The sequence below is a fragment of the Trachemys scripta genome, chromosome 2 (assembly GCF_013100865.1).
Source record: "Trachemys scripta elegans isolate TJP31775 chromosome 2, CAS_Tse_1.0, whole genome shotgun sequence".
NCBI lineage: Eukaryota > Metazoa > Chordata > Testudines > Emydidae > Trachemys > Trachemys scripta.
This window is the reverse complement of record NC_048299.1, coordinates 204,859,078-204,880,680: the sequence shown is the minus strand read 5'-3', so window position 1 is coordinate 204,880,680 and position 21,603 is coordinate 204,859,078.

Sequence of the window (21,603 nt, the reverse complement as noted above, 5' to 3'; positions counted from 1 at the left end):
TATGCATATTTTGCCAAGTACAAAAAAGAAATTCCTGGGTTTTGTATGAAATTCTCATTTGTGCTGACAAAAGGATAAACTCAGGCAACAGTACACAAGGCATGTAAAATGCCAGATCTATTTATAAGTCAGAAACTGTTTCCATTTTCATTCTCATTAATATATTACTCATCTCTGCCAAATTGGATGTGATGATAAGTTCTTTATTCCTGACAGATACCTTAAAAGATATCAGACATTTCAGCTTTCGTGTGTGAAAGCGTGACATATTGGTAAAGACTGAAAATAGCATGTTTCTAGTAGAGTTCAAATATATAAGAAATATTACACCCTACTGTTTTTGTAAATGCCAGAGTGCCACTGAGTTGAGACAGATGGTAGCTGGGAAAGATGCAATCTTATAATCAAAAGCTAAAATATGTCAAAAATATGTTAGCAAGCACAACGCAGCGTATTACTAGCATCTCATATCATGACAGCTTGCAAAACATGCAAAGATGTTGAAATTCTAGTTATGTAAATAAAGTAACAGTAAACAGATCAACAGCAAATGTGATGATGGCTTTATGCATTGATTGTCCCTTCAGTTTAGTGCTGGGGAATAGGAAGGTCTTATGGTCACATTCATTCCCAGATGGATTCTAAGAGCTGGTTGCTAGTATCAAGTGCTGGAATCCACTTACCTTTTTGTGAGAAACGCGTTTGTTGGTAATACCTAAAAAGCTGTTTAAATAGATTACGGAAGACATTCAAACTTCCCAGTGAGGACTGAGTTTTCTGTGGGGATTTATCACAGCATTTAGAAAAACAGCAAGAGACACATATCATCTTGCTCAATACACAAGGCTCTGTGTGTGGATGTGTGTGCGCACTTCAGCTACGGCATGCTATCCACCCTTTTGGAACAGCAAGAGCTACAATGAGCCAATCCTAAAACCGGTCACCAGAATGCAAAGGGGGGAAATCTGTTTCTCAAGGATGTTTTGCTAGATTGATGGACAAACTATCCCCTCATCTCTGAGGCTTTAATCCCATCATTTCTAAGAGACATGAGTTTTACTGTGATAGTCTAATGAAATGATTAGTCCAGAATTGCCCTGGTTGAAAGGAGAATACATATAGAATTTATATTGCAGAAATGCCGTAATTTATCCAGTTAACATTTTGAGCACAGGATTTCTGAGGAAATGCACTAGTGTTTATCTACACAAAAGATGATCAGGGAATGGTCACTTACCTTTATGATTCCGAACACCCCAAAATAAGAACTTTTATCAAAAAATTTCATATGTGGTTGCCTAAAGTTAGGCACTTAAATCCATGTTTAGGCACTTAAATAATAAGGGAATTAGCACTTGCAACTCCTGGGGAGAATGGTGTTTATCATAGCTTCTTTGATAAACTAACAGAACAATATTCTCATAGCTTTTCCTCATTTGGGGCAACCTTGTATAAAGAATTGTCAACAGTTGTCAAAAAAAATAACATGAAGAGAATCCTAAAATAGGCTTATGTTTATTAACTGTTTTTAGATGGCAGAATCCAATATGGAATCCACTCCATGTTTTATTGACCATTATTGTAATCCTGATGTGATGAACTATCTACGCATGTTCTTTTGCTTTGTTTCACTACCATTGTCCTCAACAAAAGGGAGGGGGGAGACGTCCCTTACATACTGACATATGGTACCTTCTATTTATAACAAGATTAACAATTCATTCACACCTTGATTGAATCCTGCTTTATTGAGATGTCACAACAGATTCGCACAATCTGCAAAGGGAAAGACTTACAACTGTTAATATTGTGACAACCAAGACACCTAACAGTAAATGAATCATAATTGGCGACAATTAGATATAATTCAGTGTGAAAACAGAATATTGTGTGCTGCTGTACCGTGTGATGGTGAGAAGGACTCCTTTGAATGATCCTGTCCATAAATTCAGAAATGTAACCTTGATTCCAGTCTAATGTATTCATTCATACATTATTGCTCAATTAATGTTCAAAGAGTCTTTACGTCTTAGTGGTAAATGTACCATTCTCTTTTAAATGCTTGCTCCACTTCTCTGTAGCATGAACAAATTAGGCATTTTACTGAATCCATTCAATACATAGGGCTTTACCCCTTACTTTCGCTTCCTTTATTTTTATGTATATGAGGGTTTTTCATTATATTATTATTATTTATTATTAGTGAACTGTGAATGCTCTAGTAATGGACTCCCTGAGGAAGCTGGAAGTCCCAGGCTACAAACTCTTACATGCAGATCATCTTCTGTGTGTGAAGCACAAAGCATGACAAGATCTCACTCATGTTTCAAAGCTCTCTCTCTTTTCAGAGCTATTTGTTATTGTCTCCACCATCACAAGTTTAAAAAAAGAAAGTTAATTAAATATGGAACAAGACTGAGCAACATCTTTTAAACCATCATGTCATTAGAACTGGATTCCTCTGAGAGCCGCTTAAAAGGGGTTTGAGAACAATGACTGTTCAATCAGATATTTATGGGCATAGTTATGTAAACACACTCTTTATTGTCTATGTATATTTAATATAATTATCAGTTTTGTACTCGGACTCTCAGGAGACCCAACAAATCACAGTGTTGCTTTGAAAATGTCAGCAGAAAAGACAATTATGTTGCTAGCAAATATTCATAAATTATATTAAAAAGTCCTGTGAAAATGTATCTTATGTAGCAGAACCCTTTGCACCAATAGAGTAATCGCTGTATTTCTTTGATTTGAATGCTTATTATAAGTAGCAAGGAAGTAACTTGGAAAACCTTAAAGGCACAAGAGCTTACTAATCTTGGCAAGTAGGGCAATGTACTTTCTGGACATCTGAGCAAGTATTATTAATGATTTATTTTATATGTTTTATTTTCTTTTAAATAAGGTTATTGAAACTAGAAACAATGGATTCTGTCCAAATGTTAGTACACGGGGACATATGTAACTCATTTTAGATGATTCCTAGTATTTCACAATATTTTTGACTTCCTCTTTTTCTCATCATATGTTAGAAAAAATAAGTGGAGAACTGAGACCCTGTTCAGTAATTTAAATGTGCCATGCTTATGCTAAACCAATATGTGTGCTGGAGTTAGATAAACACCTAGTAAGTGCTTGCACTTCATTTCTACTGCAAAATATACAATCTGCAGATCAACATCTTAATTAGCAGCTAATGACATTTGAATGGGAAGGTTAACGTTAAGCACACAAATGCAGTTAAATAAAGTAAAAATGACATAAATTGAGATAGTCTATTCTTAATTTATTTTTAAGGATAAACTACATAAATCAAACATAATCATATGTACCAGTAATATTACAGTCCTTAGTTATATGCTAGACTATATTCCCTGAGAACTAACTGTCCTTTCTAGTACACCTTATACTAGTGATCAATGGTAATGTTCCACATCACTAATGAAGAAAAGAGAATTTGGTCTTGTTTTGTCCTCCCCCGTGAAATAAATACACTTGATCCACAGACCTAATCTTCCGTTGAACACACAATGGCTTCTGAACAAGCAGAAGATGGAGGAGGTTAGAGTTTCATGCTCTTTATTTTAAAATGTAAGGGCTTTGAATTCATTTTTGGTTTTATGTTTTCATTGACAGCTGACCAGTTATTCCTTGTGTGATTTGGAGTGGAGCAAAATGGGGAAGTATGCAGTCATGTGCTGAAAGATGCTGTTATGCATCCAGTATCATCTTGGGTTGTGATCTATCAGATGTCAAAATCTAAGCAGCGTCAGAATCATTAAGAACCTGGATAAGAGATCAGGTGTGCTATCAGAAATGGTTTTATTGATTCAGTAGGTAGCACTGTTCCCATTGAGATAGATACTGAACCAATGCCCTCCCATGGGCTAGGGGCTCTGTGCTTCTGAAGGATGCTATCTTTCAGCTGAAATATAAAGCTGGCCATGTATCATTATAGATCCTATGGCCCTTTTTGTAAGAGTAATTGTGTTAGTCTCTTCTAGTAACTCAGTTCTAGATAGGAGGAAATAATCAAGTGACCTCAGTGGTGTTGAGATTTCCCTTCTAGAAAGCCTGTTCTCGATCAGACCCCATCCTCATTTATGGGACCAATTATAAGACTATCCACACAAAAACATGTATCATGTCAGGGGACCATGTTAGAAGGGGTAAACCATTCTGTAACATAATTATAACACACTATGCCCCCCCATCTACCCTGGCAAGATCAAACCATGCTCTATATAACATAGTCAGGTACTACTGTGCTCCTTCTAATGCACGTGCCCTCAAAGACTAGGCAGAAGGACACATGAAAACAAAACCACTAATGCAGCAGACAAGATGGAAGCTAGAAGAAATACTACAGTGTTGTAGATATGTTGATATTCTCACCAGATATGCATCTTTCAGGTTTCTCACTCTCTCTTTGGGAAGTGAGGGTTAGTTGTAATGTCCTGGCCTTTGCTGGTGTTCCCACACTTTTATCTTACTCTCCTCCTCCATCTCTTCCTCTCTCATCTTTTCCTCTCCATCTCTTTACCGGCGTGGTTTTAATTGTTTAATGATCGACAAAGGACCGTTTTGATTTTCTTAATTAAATTGGTGAACCTGCATCTGATTTGACGGCTAGGTCACCAGGATATCTCATTCTTGATGAGTTTAAGATTCATGTTGATTCTCTCTCTCATGCTTTGACATATTTTATTTCCAAACATCTTTATTCTTTTGGCTTAACTCAGTAGGATTAATTTTCTGACATGAATGAACGGTAATCTGTTTGATTAGATGATAGCTTTTGATGTGTTATTTGTAAATCTTTCATCCTTACTCATTGCTTTTTTTCAAATCAATATATGACTTTTCTTGACTTCTTTTCTCCTCTCAGTACGAACTACCACCCCATGTAATCTCCAGTCTTTCAGAACCTTCTCCACTCACTGTACAGTAGCTTCTGTTTTTATAAATTTTATTTCTCCTACAACACATGTAGCATCAGATGAGACTGAAAAATTCCCCTTAACACTGTTTTGTTATAGCTGCAACTGCCCATATATAAATTCAGGTGAGTACACATTTGTAGTGTAGAGTAAATCCTCACAGGCTGTAGTGACTATCCAGTTCCAGATTTGACAGAGCTTTATGATTTTAGTGTTGTTTGGGGGAAGTCTGAATTGAACTGTTACTATCAACTGAAGTCAATTGGGCTGCTGCCCTATTCAGAACTCCTTGTCTGAATTTTAAATCCTAAGAGGCCATCTTCTCCCAATGATAACATGTTGTCAGAATCCTTCAGTACGTTCTTAATTACCACATTTTGCAAACAACATCAACACCTCTCCTCAGTGTCCTCCAGTGGTTTTCTTGGCCCTGCTCTTTCAGTCTATTGGTCTTCCATTGTTTCCCTCTTTGAAGTTTTGAGCCAAATGGAAGAAAAGATTAAAGAATTATCCAGAGGTTACATTCAACTGTATGTTCGTTCGAGTCCTAGCTCACTGGGTTGTTCAAAGGAGCGCCTGGACATATGAATGATGTTATACTACCTGTATTTATTTTCTACTTTCAGATTCTCAGGGCTGACTTCTGTCATGGTGGAGCCAAATTGAAAACTTTCTTGACTGCTCTGAAGAAAACACTACTAATTGTCATCCTCTCTTGAATTTTCCTTTCTTGTTAGCTTCTATCGAATGTAGAGATGGGGCTGAACTTCAGAAGCTCCTTGAACTTAAGGATTTATTTGACAAATTTAAATTGATCTGCTCAGTTTACAGCACCAAGGACATTGCTTTGCTTCATTGTCTTTCCTGACCAAGATTTTATTTCCTTTTTGTTACAGTTTGATACTTCTGTAGCATTTTGGTGCTGTTAACCAGAAGCTTTTATTCCAGCTAACAAATATTTGTGCTGATCTATCTTTAACAGCATTTGCTTGGTTTGAATCGCATTTTACCCAATATGCAGTATGCAAAATTTATTGGTTTTGATCCTCAGGTTTCCTGTTCCCTAGTTTGCTTCTGGGTTCCCCTAGAGGTTTATCCAAGAACTCATTTTCCATGGCATTTATGTTCCTTTTTTGAGCAATATTATTCATAGGTCCATAGTGTCACCTATGAGTTGATGACATCCGTATCTGCTCTGTGGTGAGCCCCTCAAATCACATGAGAGCACACACAATATTGCACTATTGCCTTTTCTGATATCCAAGCCTTGGTGTCTCTACCTATCTCAAATTAAATGCTGTTTAAAGAGAGCTCTAACTAGTTGGGTCCTCCCAATTGAGGTATTTTATCTGGGAAAATCCCCCAATCCTCTCCCAGACAAGAGAACATCCATGAAAGAACTCAGCCCTAGTGCAGAAATGATCTTTCTTGCCATCAGAGACTATCAATACCACTCTTTAATAAATCAAAGAGATCACTAATGAACAGGAAATGGAATGCACCTGCAATCACAGACTAAGGATACTTCTTGCCTGCATCCCAAAGACTGTGATGGGAGCTGTGGGTTTGAATCTCCACTCTTTCACAGCAGTTTTATATCAGTCTAACTCTCTTGAGGTTGATGGGGTTACTCTAATGTGAAACTGGTCCAGCATAGTGGGAAATCAAATCCAAAAATATGTGTGTGTGTGTGTGTGTCTATATATTACATTCAAAGAACATTATTAATATTGCAAAGTCAAGCACTCAAAGGTTAGGAAGTTCCATAATTAAGGTTGCCTGTGCAAACTTAATACAGCCCTCTTGTGCATACCCTCATGGTACAGTCTTTAATTACATGATCACACGGTATTTTTTCCACAGGAACCCTGCCTCATTCAGTCCACAGAATGTTTTCATCTCATTGTTCAATGTGTGGCCCTAGGCCATATTTATTGCACACTATTCAATCTTTGCTCTGAAGATAGAATTATTAATTTCCTCTTGGGCTTTTCTATGGCGCACCCCTGTAATATCGGAGTGCTTCACAAAGCCCCTGTGAGGTAAGGGGTATTATTATCCCTATTTTACAGATAAGGAACTGAAGCACAGAGAGATTAAGATCAAACACATCCACCAATTCTGGGCACTCAATTTGAGGTGCTTAGGATTTGACTTTTCAAAGCACTTAGCATTATATAGTACTTTCTATGTTCAAAACACAGCTTCCAATTACTTTAGGTGCAGCTCTGAGTGATTAGCACTTCTGCAAATCAGACCCCAGCCTCTCAAGTCAGGCACCCTGAAAATAAGGAACACACAATGCATGATCACCTGTGAAAAGTTTGCTTTAAGAAACTGTGCATCATTACATAGGAACTCAGCAACACAGTAGAATCCAGTTCCGCAGGGCAGCGTTCAACTGCCTTAACCATGAAACCCTCCTTTCTCTGCCTGCAATCACCTGCCTCATTCACTACACACCTTCCAACTTCTACGACAAATGAGGTAGGGGTCCTCCAGCCAACAGTTTCCTTCACTATACAACCCTGATTCTTCCCCAGAACAGGTCCATCCTATGCACTGAACGAGCTGGGATCGTGTGGGAAAAACTTAATTTGGGCATTTCCTGACTTTTGAGTGCTTGGTTTTGCAACCTTAATAATGTTGTTTGAACATATTTTTGTGTTTAATTTCCTCATTTTTAAAAAAAAGCAAACTGAAAAACAAACAGGAATTCCATTATGTGGCATCATATTGACACCCACATGGGTCATCAAGCAGGCTGGAACCTTGAGATCCACCTCACAGACTTGTGCCATTTAAGCCGATGAAGTAACTGAGAGAAGCAGTATCTTGTCATCCTCTATGTGGACCAGTACTACAGAGGCATGGGATACTTCGCCAGTGGGTTTCACAGATATTTGCTGACATCAGAGGAATGGTGAACCTCAGGAATCTTGGGTTTCATTCCATGTTCTGAGGCGAGTGTGCTGTCATAGACAGATTCTTCTGCTTCTTCCCCCACACTCCCAATCTATCCCCACTCTCATCCCATTTCCTTATCACCAGTCTCCTTTCCCAGCCAGTCCCTGTCCAAACCAACCTCTGGCTCCTCATTTGATCTATCTCTCTGTGTCACAACCACTCCAGCCTCCAGTTGCCTATGTTCTCCATTGGCTTCCAATCCCAGTATTCTTGCCTGGGCTTCTCATCCAATTTCCTTCCCCTGGCTCTTTGTCCCAATCTCTTTGCCTAATCTGGTGGTTCTCAAATGAATTTTTGCTGTGACCGCAGTTTTGACAGTGAAAATATACTAGTAATACTGTAGTCACACATGGTTCTTTGGAAGCATCAGGTAAATAAAACAATAAATCTTTTCGATGTAAAGTATAAGATGTACTTTTAATAATACCACAAAAGTTGCACTGTTATTACTAACTATATCAATTTGATTTTACAGAGATTTGATGAATTCACCATCTGAAAATGGTTTGTGATGCTGCCCAATGCAATAACTTGCCTTGAGTATGCCAGATGTAATTTGTGATTTCAGGAAAGAAAGGCCTTCAGTTTCTTTTGTTGTTGAACTATTTCACTTCTGGTTTTATCCAAGAGCTTTTTATGCAGAAAATTGTGGCCATAGTTTTTCTTTACTTCTGACTCATGACTTTTATAATGATGCGGCATCGCATCATCTGATGGAGTTTTGCCATACATATTGCACAGATCGCGATGGTTTCGGATAAATTTGGTTCCATCAAAACTAAATACTTTTTCCCCACTCATTATTAAATACCGTCTTTTTGTCGTGTAAGTCGCGGCACTTCACTGAAAGTAGTGCTGACATGCCAGGGTTACCTGTGTCACGCGTAATGGTTTCAATATAAGCTGTTTGCGTCTGTTCTTTCTTTTTAGAACCCAGGGTTCATATATCTATAGGAGCACATGAAAAAAGTTGAAGCTACTAATGTGGTGGGCTGCCCCTGCTACAGGGCTCCTCCCAACTGGAACCTTTGGGGAGACTTCTGGTGGCCACATAGTCAGGCTGCTCCTTGGGCCTATCCCCATCTCCTGTGCTCCAGCTCTGGGCAGCCGTGTCCCAGCACCAGCCTGTGCTCTCGCCCTGCTGGATCCCTACAGTCACGACACTGCATGCATGTCTTGCACCTGTGCTCCCTGGCCAACAGTGCCAGCCCTGGAGCTGCTTCTGGGACTCAGCTTCCCAGCAGCAGCTGCACCATGCAGCTTCTCCTAACCCAGTATCTCCCTACTTCTGCCTGGCTCCTCCCCCTGCAAGCAGAGCCAGTCAGGTGGCCCATTGGTGAGTGACATTCCCCTCCTCCAATGGGAGGGAAACAAGCAGGTCTGGCCAATCAGGACCCGGTCAGTGCCCCCTTGTCAATCAAGGCAAAGGGGATGGGGAGAGAGGGCTGGTGCTATCCCACAGACAGAGGCAGCAGCCCTATTATTCAATAATAAAACACCGTTGGGGCTGGCTTGGGCTGGTGCTGCTGTAAAGAGCAGAGCCCGTCACTGGGGCGGGAAGTTTAGAGAAGGGGCTCTGGGACCCCAAAAGTCACAGTGATCACACACAAAGTCCCTGGTGGTCACATGCGGCCACTGTAACTACACTTGAGAATCACTGGCCTGGTCCATCCCAATTCTCCTCCTGTAACCTGCCTTCTTTATTCCCCCAGTTTTCTTGCCCTACCAGTCCTAATCTGTCCCGATAGATCCTTGTCCAATCTCTGTCTCATCTTCCCACCCACTAGGGTCACTGACAATTTGCCCCACCCCCTCCCCTGCCTCATTCCCTCAGGACCCTCCCCCCCACCTCCGTCACTCACTCACCACCCTGCCTCCTCGCTCACTCTCCCCTCTCCTGGGACTCACCTGTTGCCTGCAGAGCCAAGCGAGGAGGAGCTGATGTGGAGCCTGCCCGGGGCACAGTGCTCAGGTGCTAGCTCAGAAAAGGAGCGTACAGGTCTGTCTCATCTTACGCTGGGGTTACGTTCCACGGTCAGTGCGTAAAGCGAATACCGTGGAACGTAACCATATAATTGTAATTGTAATATAGTCAAAATTACATTGAGTGTAATGGCGGGTGGAATCGCCTGCACTACAGGAACAGTATTTAAATTGTTATTTTTCTCTTTTGTTTTGTTTTGTTTTTGCCGACCGCGTAAAGCTGAATTTGCGCATGTTAAATGCGCGTAAGAGGCGCCAGACCTGTAATTAGCACATTCGCCGCCTTTTAACATTCCCCCTTCCCATTCTTTCTCTGTCATTGTACAACTGTATTGAGCTTGTCCTGATTTCACTTAATCTCCCCATTGACTTATAATTAATATTGCCAGGACTGGGAAAACCGGGGCACAGCGGGGATTGGTCCCCGTAGCAAGGTGCCAGAGCAGGAGCAATCAGGGCCCAGCGGGGCAGAAGAGGAGGCAGACAGGATTCCACCCCCATCACCTCGGGCAGCAGCACCTACCTCTTGGATCCCGGTCCTGAAACCAGCCATTGCTCTCTGTCAGGAGTCAGCAGCTGCGCAGAGAGAGCTGCTCCATGTGACTCCAGCCACAGCTGCTGCTCTTCCCACCCCCCAAGTGGCAGAGGCCAGTTACTGCAGCCAACCAGGCTTTTATTGTTGGGTCAGCTGTGCTGAACGGAGGCTGCCAGGCTCCCTTTTCAAGCGGACGTTCCAGTCAAAAAACGGAGGCAACCCTACCACTCACTGGCACTTACTTCCCCATTTCTTCTTCCAGTCCCAGTCTCCTCCAAGGTCAGATTAGATAAGCTCCTTGAGGCAGAGACCATCCTTTTGTTCTGTGTTTATACAGTGCCTAGCACAAGGAGGTCCTGATCCTTGATGAAGGCTTAAAGGCGCTCTTGCAATAGAAATAATGATATAAGAACTCTGGTCATATTTGCCAGTAATAGAATTGTCAAACTCATGATGCTTGAGCGGGTTAAAAATTGGGCAAAATGTGTTTTCCCAGTTTAATCCTATTTTAACAATGACCTCTTTTGAGACTTGTAATTTCAGATCGGTTAGAGACAGTATTTTTCTTCACCCTTTCTCCTAATTTATTGACTCTGAAACAGCTGCTATTTTGCAACCCTTTTACTGATTCCTGTACACACAGGCCTAAACTTTCAAAATTGACTCGTGATTTTGGGAGCCATCTGAACACCTACCTTCTGAAAAATCTGGTCCCTTTCAGGTGTCTCAAGTTTGGCATCCAAAAAATCACTAGTCACTTTTTGAAACTTGAATCTGAGTTTTAAAATAGATTGTTGTCCTTTGGGAGAGAGTGTGTTTCTAGGTGTTCCCATTGTATTTTGTTATTTGTTTGCTTATTGTTTATTATTGTATATTTTCATAGGGCATTCAAAATTACTCCCATTTTATATGTAACGCAGTATTGCAATTTGAGCAATCCCATGGGCCCTGAGTACAGAAGGTACTTAAGCATGTGCATAACTTTGAGCACGAGTTGGCTCATCAAAGTCAATTAGACTAGTCATGTGCTTAAAGTTGCACACATGCTCCTATAACTTCCTGAATTGAGGTCACATATTGATCTGCAAGGCCCTATTCTAATAACTGGACCCCTGCAAGTGGAGCCCTGTACTTCTGTGGAACCACATTGACTGTACATGGGTGACTTATGAGGTTAATTATATATAAGCATGATCAATGTGCAGCATAGTGTACCACTCATCACACTACACCCCTGTGTTGGGATATTATATAGTTAAACAATTTGAAGTTAATTAAGAGTATTGGCTTGGAACTAAATCAGGAATCTCACGCATCTGTGTTCCCTTCCTAGAATAGAGGCAGTTTAAAGAGTGCCTCAAGCAAAACAATTATTTTGTACCTTGCTAAAGTTTTTTCTCTGTTAACCTACATTGTGAGATGCCTATGAGCATCTTTTTAACAATGCTGGGTGATTTCTAATTAATCACGAAAATTATTATTTTTATTCACCCTAACATCATCCTGCATAATTTAGAGTGAGTTTTCTTAATGTCCGTAACATCACAACATTACAAGACTCTAGTGTATTTGGATGCCTACTGGTGATTAACTGTTTTAGGACCAAATCTCCAGTGTCCTAAGCATGATACTTCACCCTTACTGTAAATTATACTTGTTTCAATAGAGGTTTCTCAGGGCAAGCAGGTTAGGCGTGCCGCTGCATCCTGTTTCTCTCCCCTCCCTCCCAGCACTTGCGCCACAAAACAGCTGTTTCGCGGGGCAGGGAGGGATGGGGGAGGAGGGGGAACGCGGCGTGCTGGGGGAAGAGGCGGGGCCGGGGCAGGGATTTGGGGAAGGGATCCAATAGGGGCAGGGAGGGGGCAGAGTTGGGGCGGGACTTTGGGGAAGGGGTTGGAATGGGGGTGGGAAAGGGGTGGAGTCGGGGTGGGCCTGGGGGTGGGCAGGGCGGCAATTATTTCAGGGCCGAGGGGCGGCAAAATCATTAATCCGCTACTGCCATTAGGGGCTTCTTCATCTGCACATCTACCAATGTGATATATGCCATCATGTACCAGCAATGCCCCTCTGCCATGTACATTGGCCAAAGCAGACAGTCTCTATGCAAAAGAATAAATGGACACAAATCAGACGTCAAGAATTATAACATTCAAAAACCAGTCGGAGAACACTTCAACCTCCCTGGTCACTCAATTACAGACCTAAAAGTCACAATACTCCAACAAAAAAACTTCAGAAACAGACTCCAATGAAAAACTGCTGAATTGGAATTAATTTGCAAACTGGACAACATTAAATTAGGCTTGAAGAAAGACTGGGAGTGGATGGGTCATTACACAAAGTAAAACTATTTCCCCATGCTCATTTTTCCCCTACTGTTACTCACACCTTTTTGTCAACTGTTGGAAATGGGCCATCCTGATTATCACTACAAAAGTTTTTTTTCTCCTGCCCACCTTAATTGATTAGTCTCGTTATAGTTGGTATGGCAACACCCATTTTTTTCATGTTCTCTGTGTATGTATATCTTCCAGCTATGTTTTCCACTGCATGCATCCGATGAAGTGGGTTTTAGCCCATGAAAGCTTATGCACAAATAAATTTGTTAGTCTCTAAGGTGCCACAAGTACTCCTTGTTCTTTTTGCTGATACAGACTAACACGACTACCATTCTGAAACCTGACACTATGGTGTGTAATCATAGTTTAACTTAAAACTAAAGATTTGAAATAGATCAAAACTATTAATCACCACTGGGTCAGGAATCCATGTTCCAGTGAAGGCAATCTCCAAAATTGGGCTGAAGACAGGAAAAACACAGGTACTGCTCTGTGGTGAAATAAAAATCAGTGATACTCCTGCTCTTCTTGCCTCTACATTTGCAGTGTTCATATATTTAAGGCAGGTGGGCTCCAGGACTGTTAGAAAAAGAGTCTGCAATGTTCCTGGAATGAATTCTAGATTTGTCACTTTCCAATGTGTTTGGTACATGGGATATTTACACTTACGATGACAAAATGAATGTTTGGCGCTCAGGCAATTGCAAAAGTATATATGAAACTGAAGAAATGTCAAGAAGATAACTCTGTATTTGATGTTTTAAGCCACATGTAGCAGTTCATGTGTAGAGACTCTGCTCTTCCTTATTTAAAAACAAATAATGAGACTAGCTGGTATCAGGCATCAAACAAATTTGCAACTCAGTGACATGCCAAATCATGACAAGAAACTACTTCTGACCAAAGTCAGTCCTTCACAATCTGAAATTTCAAAGGCATAGGATGGCATCTATCCAAAACTAACAGTCAGAATATAGTGCAAAACATAGCAACATTGCGGAGATGAAAGTGAAAGTAACCATGTGTGAAGTGCCAAGTAGAAATAGAAGATGCAGGGTCCCTTTTTCTATGCATCATTTAGCACGATAGCATATGGATGGGAATGTCTACATCCTCTACCAAAGGGAGTAATATGAGTCTTGAAAAACTGTAAGTGTAACGCTTTGTAAATGTGCTCTATATGTTTGAGAGATTTGTCTGTCTAGCAGCTATTGTCATTAACTATCTGATGTTTATAACACACTGGATGACATATATAATATACACACAGATTTTTGTATTTGCTAGCATTCAACCGTCTATATCATTTGCTCTTGTGTAAGAAGTTTGTACATATTTAACTGTTATGCCAAAGTCTCACTCCCAGCTACAAACAAAAAGTGATATATTGTGAACCATGGCAACCAGAAGACTGTACTTCATGACTGTGATGTATCTGTGAAACATAATTAATTTAAAGTGAAAAAATATTGTCCAGACTTTTAGAGAAGATTACGGCGCACAAATGAAATCAAACTGGCTGTATAATAATTGGCTGAATTATCTATGATGTCACATTCCCACAAACCAGTAAGAACGAGCTGTTCCGAATAAGTTGAACTCCTTTAGTGTATAAAAGTAAAAAACCCATTCCTTTGGTGTATAAAAGTAATTCCTGCTTCTATAGCTGCCAATCAGGCACCTTTCTCCTGCATTAAATTCACTCAATCCACAAAGAAATGGCTTTAATCAAAGCCAGACTGTGAGCACCTTACTCACTTGGGTGAGGAGTTGCATAAATAGTCCCATTGTATTCAGTGGGAACTACTTGTATGAGTAGCTGAGCTCCAGTGTTCTGAAATGGTTCACAAGCTGGCCCCAAATGCACATTCAAAAAGCAGGTGAAAAACTATTCTTTTATTTTTTTCTGTGTTTCTCTCATAAGCAGAATCTTTCCCAAAACTAAACATGCAAGAGGGCAAAAGAGAAAAATAATGGACATGCAATAGAGGAAATCTGAGCATACATCTGTACAGACACCCTGATTCCCATGATTACAGGTTCAAGCTCCAACTAGAGATGAAGAGTGTTTTAGCCCTGTCTGCACTCACCAATGTAAATGACTACATGGAGGCAGTTGACAGTCATGCCCATCAAACCTGGTTACCTGGGTCTTCAGAGCTGCTCATTCTAAAATTTACTTGGCCTAGTTTAAGCATGCAAATGAGCACAGACCAGTTGGGTTGGCACAAACATATTCTTTGAGTTGTGCATTGTAGTACTTATGTGCCTAAGTTGGATGTGAAAATGTATGTGTGCAAATATGATGATTTGCCTCCCGCACCTTTGGAAAGAGCTGTAAATAAAGTGTATGGCCTGCTTTCCTGACATATGACACCCCTCTCTCTCCAGTCCTGTATTTGGCAACATAATGAACACACCCTTGCAGTACTCTGTTGGCATCTGGCTTTCACTTTTCTGATGTTCTCTCTGGATATACTTAAAGGAGCCAGTTGGAGCTCTCACTGGCACAGCAGTGTTGCTGTGCTGTTGTGCTAATGTTGTTAATCTCCATGGTCACCTAAGAGAACAGCAAAAGAAAAACCTAACCCGAAAGCAAACACTTCCAGCTTTCTTCCAGCAGGAAGCAACAACTCTAGGTAAGAAGGATGGGGGGAAGAGCCAGTGCTGATCTGGCACCAGATGGCAGTCCCCTAGTGCCTCTGACCTGGCTAGTCCTCAGGAAAAGATGAAATATAGCACCTACAACAACAACTGTTAAAAACGCTCTTGGCGGTTGTTAAGAAAGCACAAAAGAAATCTCCTGGGATTCTCCTCCAAAAAATCTGTGGAGAGTTTTGTATTTATTTTCTATTCCTTCCACTTTTCCGTTTAATATGACCTATTGTTATAACATGAGAAAAGTCATTCACAAATAATTATTAGCCTATTAAAATGGAGTACCTTCATTGGGGCGAGTACGGATTTAATAAAAATCTCACAAAACAGCCCAAACTTTGCTATATGAGTCCCTCCCTTTTGGACTGGTGACATTACAGACATCACTTTTACTCCGTTATTGTTATTTAATTTTATTTGCTATTTGTTGAGTGCTATTTGAAAGTGACTAATGGTTCTGGGTGTCTCATTTTTGGGTGTCTAACCTGGGATATCTTAAAAGCTTTTCAGACACGCTGAAACAGGCCCTTTTAAGATGCTTCCATTTGGACATCCAAGTGTCAAGGCATCCAAAATCAGTAATCACTTTCAGAAATGTAGGCCACAGTCCCTACCCCAAAATTTACAATCCTGCATCCACTGATGCTAATGACAAAATTCCCATCAGATCCCTAATTTGTGAAGACAGTAGCAAATACTTTCAATGCAGAACAATGAAATACTAACACTTTTCACATTCAAAAGTCTGGAATATCTAGAAGTTCCATTTATTTGACAGGCCATGGCTGGGTGTTCAGATGCACTAGGTAAACTGTCTGTTTCTCATATAAAGATCAGCAATGAAGAGGTTAACAAAGCTGATGATAATCAGAAGTAGCCTGTAAGGTGAATAGTTAGTTAAGATGCATGGGAGACTTTCATGCTTTCATGCTTGTTTTAGTCTGATGATAGACTCAAATGTTCTGTCTAGGTGAGGAAAAGAACACCTCAGTGATAAACCCCACCAAGGGTCCAGCATACTTTCTAGACAATAGGAACTGTTCGGAACTTTCCAGACTAATCCTAACTAGTTTCAGCCGCATTTAGGGATCCAATCCAATTTTAACCCATAGTTGACATGTTGGCAGCCATGGGTAATTTTCCTTGCGATGAGGTTCCTAGACTTTGGAATGAGCGTCAGACTAACTGAAAGAAATTATGGATAATTAATTAATTTATTAATACATGCCTTCGTTACTTCCCATTTGGACTATGGGGCTTGCTGTTCATGGATGGGCCCTTGACAGTCTACAACATATACAGCACTCATGCAGCATCTCATCTCTTGGATATGATGCACAGCCACCAGTGCTTCATTCACTCTTCTTGGTCTACATTCACTTCCTGCTCAATGACTCTACATGGACTCATCTATGATTGAGAGCTAGCCGCTTCAGGAATTTTGCAACGATCCAGACTTAAGGTGAAATTGTCAAGAAACTGAGGCAGGTTGTTATTGGTAGAGGACCCTGTTACATGTTACCAGAAGAAATATTGATGATGATTATGGACCATAAGATTTGACTTTTGGTAGGACTTAGGGTGACCAGACATCCTGATAAAATCGGGACTGTCCCGATTTTTAGGCGTTTGTCCCGCGTACCAACCGACGTTTGGTCGGGACGCAATTTGTCCCGATATTTTGCACTCCTGTTTTTGTTTTGTTTTGTTTTGTTCTGCCGGCGGGACTCCACTTTTTTTTTCTTTTCTTTTTTTCCCCTGCTCTGCCGGCAGGACTCCAGGACTCCACCTTTTTTTTTTTCCCCCTTGCTCTGCCGGCGGGACTCTGGTGTTTTTTTTTTTTGTTCCGCCGGCAGGACCCCCTGCCCCATGTGTCCCAATATTTTCTTCATCCCATCTGGTCACTTGTGCTGTAGGACTTGTGCTCCTAATTCATTTAGGCTCTTTTGAAAATCCCACCCATAATTAAACAAGCCAATGATTCCATGCAACATGAGGCAGGGAAAACAGTACCTCACTGATTAAAGGTATCTTGGTAATGAGTTAAGCACCAAAAGAGTCAGAGAAATCTTGTAAAGGCCTGGTGTGAACACAGACTGTTGATATGCTTTTGACATGTGCAGTGCGTCACATGTATCAGTTAAAACAGCCAAGAACCATTACAGTCTCAGGAACCCCACAAAGACCTTGGCCAAATGAAACATCAACCCTTTTTGACTCTGAATGCAAAGACTTCATGGTTGCTGACAAGTATTCAGGCTAGTTTGAGTTGCCTTCTAGGAAATGCTGTGAGTGATAACGTGCTTTGCCACTGGAAATCTGTCTGCACAAGATTTGGAATTTCTGAGTCCAATCCAGGCTGATTAGATAATTGCATTAGATAATGGTCAAAAGCATATTAGTACAATAGGTAGTTTTCCCAAGGATTTTGTTTTAGAGTATTACATCAAGCCCAAAGTACCCCAGGCCAAATGGGCTAGCAGAATGAACTATTCAAACAGTCAAAAAGAGACTCAAGCAAACAAAGGAAGGTAATCAGGATCCTTATTTAGCTGTAATTGCACACAGAAATTCACCCTAATATGCCAGTCTGGAATCACCCACCCAATTACTAATGGATAACTGTCTGGAAAGTGGATTGCCAATTTCAGGTACTTCACTTAACTAAACAAAAGTGACCATACAGAAGAAGCTGATAGCTCATAAACAGATGCAGTGAAGGTTTTACGATGGGATCGCAAAGCTGCTGCTCTGTCTAAGAGCTGGTGACTGGGTGAGAATCCCAGGAGGCAAATTGGAACTTGCTAAAGTTATGGTCAAAGATAATTACTCAGAGATCCTACATTGTGCAACTGTCTGAAGAATACAAGTTCCAAAGGAACTTTAAAAAGTCTTGAAGGTTACACTAGACTCTGAGGGACATACAGCCAAAATATCATCGACAATGCAATACACTGATATGGACGCCACGCTGCGCACATACCTAAAGACAGTTGATGTGAAAAGTAACATGACAAACCAGGTATTGTACACCTGAAGCAGCTCCTCCAGCTGTTTTTAACACCCACAGTGGTTGAGTAATTAGAATACCTTCCAGATATAGTAATTAATGGCATTACAGGGAAAATGGAGCACAGAGATACAGAGCATAAATTGGTGTTTTATGTTGTACAAGTGTGCTCTCTAGTGGTGACAATATTGCTTCCCTTGTTGTGTAATCCAAATGCCATATTATAAAAGAGGAACCCAATATGGTTGCCTTTGACCACAACAGTGGTTACAATAGGCTTGGCCAAAGAGGACCAAAATGTGGACCAAGGTTTTGAAGGTAGGGATTGAAAAGAGAAAAGGACATATTTTGGAAATGTAGAGAAAGAAGCAATGGTATTTGGCTACTACTTAGACGTGGGGAAGAAAAGAAAGAGAGGAGTAAAAAATGACTACCAGTTTTTTATTATTATTTATATATATAAATTTTTATTATTTTTTCCAAATGTAACAAATCTACCAAAATACCAGATTCATCACAATATACAAAGTAAATAAAGAGGATTAGGATAAAGGAAAGGAAGTGGAAGCCACATATCTACCTTCAGGGTCTATGCTAATCAGAGACCTCTAAAATATCAGCCCAAATTGCTTTGAATATTTCAGACATTCCCTTTCTGCAAAATGCCAGTTGTTCGTTAGCTACAAGGGCAGCCATTTCACTGAGCCAGGCATCAATATTTGGTGTAGATCGACTTTTCCATTTGTCCAGGATTAATTTTTTAGCACCCATAGCTGCATGTTGGAACTATGTGTCTCATTACCAGGTAATCTCCAAGTGTTAGAATATATCCAAGAATGAAACTTGTGGAGGAGAACTCCAACTTAGCATCCAATATCATACTGGTACGTTGACCTACTTCATACCAGAAATTCCTGATCCAGGGGCACTCCCAAAACATATGAGCTAATGTAGCCCCAAGGGAGTTACATTTCCAACAGCAGTCAGTATTTATGAGGCCCGTTACCATTAGCCTATGTCAGAGGTCCCCAAACTGTGGGGCGTGTCCCCCAAGGGGAGGTGTGGAGGAATGTTCAGGGGGCTCTGCTCCCAGCCCCGGTCCCAGCCTCAGCCCCCAGCCAAGGCTCCACACCCCGGCCCGGCCCCAGCCTTGGCCCCCGGTTGTGGCTCTGTTCCTGGCCCCATCCCCACCCCCAGCTGCAGCCCCAGCCTTGACCACCTTACTGCTGTCTGTGTCCCCACCTCCTCCTGCCGTGAGCTGCGGCCCCGATCCCAGCTCCAGTTCCAGGGGAAGGGAGAGCAGGGGATGCAGACAGGGGTGAGAAGGGGGGGTGACCTTGAAAAGTTTGGGGACCACTGGCCTAAGTGGGGACCAGTACATTCAAAAAAGTATCTTTTGGTAGATAAACCAAAGTTTCAGGTCTATAGTTGCTTTTTTAACATTAGATACAATTGTATTCCGTTGGGTCAGAGATGGTTATGTATCCAAATCTCTATTCCAAGCAACTCTCACATTATCTGTCTTAAGAAGAATTTTTGGGGTCAGAAAATTGTAAAAGGATCTCACTGGCTGAGTAAATCCGGGAAGGATTCTTCAAAATAATAAAAGTTCTGGACTTTCTGGAGTTCCCAATACATCTAGTAAGTAAATGCTTTAACTAAAGATATTTCCATGCTCCAGAGCAGGGGAAGACAAATTGTCGATAAAGATGGTTTAAATGTATCATTGTCAGTTAGCTGCAATACAGTTGTAATTTCTCTTTCCATCCCAGTCCTTCCCCCATCAAGGTTTTGCCACCAAGTTTAAGGATAGGATTGCTCCATAGACTCCCTCTGCATGACTCCTAAATTTCTGAATCTGAGAGACCAGGAGGATGGTGAAAGTTTCAAACGAGATCAAGAAGAAAGGGATGCTGTGAGGTAAAGATAAAGGGGGAAAGATAAAGACTTCACTTGTAGCCATTCTGAGATGATGATTACCATATTTTTGGTAGCATGTGTAATGCGCTATGTAGCTTCCAACCATCAAGGAAGGCATAGTACCTAAAAGACAACCAGGCAGATACACAGACAAAAGGGCACAAGATATAAGCCAAGTGGCCGAGGTGGTAATCGGCCATGTTAGGCGATGTAATGTGGATGAGGAATCAATGAAGAATGCTGAGATAGCAGATGTGCAAAAGCCCAATGAGGAGAGCAAGTTGATGAAGGAGAAATGATCAACAGGACCAAAAGCAGGACACAAATCAATGAAGATGAGAATAGAAAATAGGCATTTAGTTTTAGTAAGGTGAAAGTTATTGAAGATAATGGGAGTTAAATTGAATGGAGGCATCAGAAGTCAGATTGCAATGGGTACAACAGAGTGTTAGTGCAAAGGATGTCAAGGCAGAGGGCATGAATGGTGTGCTAATGGAGGTTTGAGGAAAAGGGAAGGAGGGAAATATGCTGTTACTGGAGAGGAAAGCGGAGCAAAGAGGAATGTTTGTAATAAGGGCAGAAAGGACACAGAGACTAAGAATAACAGAAAGCAAGGGGCTAAAAGAAGGAATTATATTATCAAAGAGACAGGAGGGAGGGTTCAGAGCAGGAAATAAAGCAGGACACCTTTAAGTCAGTGACTAGGGTGAGGAGGAAACAAAGGTGGTTGGGCAAAAGAGAAGGGACCAGGCTGATAAACAGAAGAGCAGGAAAGGGTAAGCATTCATCTAAATACTGTAACCCTCATTTGGACATGGTGCAAGACTGCTGCTTCTGTTTCATGATATTCTAGCAAATGCCGCTAATCTCGAATGTTTACAGGCCTGATCAATGCAACAAGAAGAAATCAACACTTTGGGAAAATTGAATGAAAGGCTGTAACCTACTGTTAGATTATTAGGTTTTGCAAGGAGGCACACTATTCGGCACTCAGTACTTCTGACCTAGGCAAAACTCCCATTGAAGTGAATGAGACATCTATCTATCTGGCACCTCATATAAATGAAGGTTCTTATCTGATACAGCTTATTACAATAATATTTCTACCTGCTCCCCTTTAAAGATATCTCCCCTTCCTATGCTTATTAACGCCCCCCTTCCTTTTTTCTTAACTATTTGGAATTTGGAATGAATGTGACTTCTTTTAGATCCTGATTTATCAAGCCAGCTGAACACACCTCAACTTTA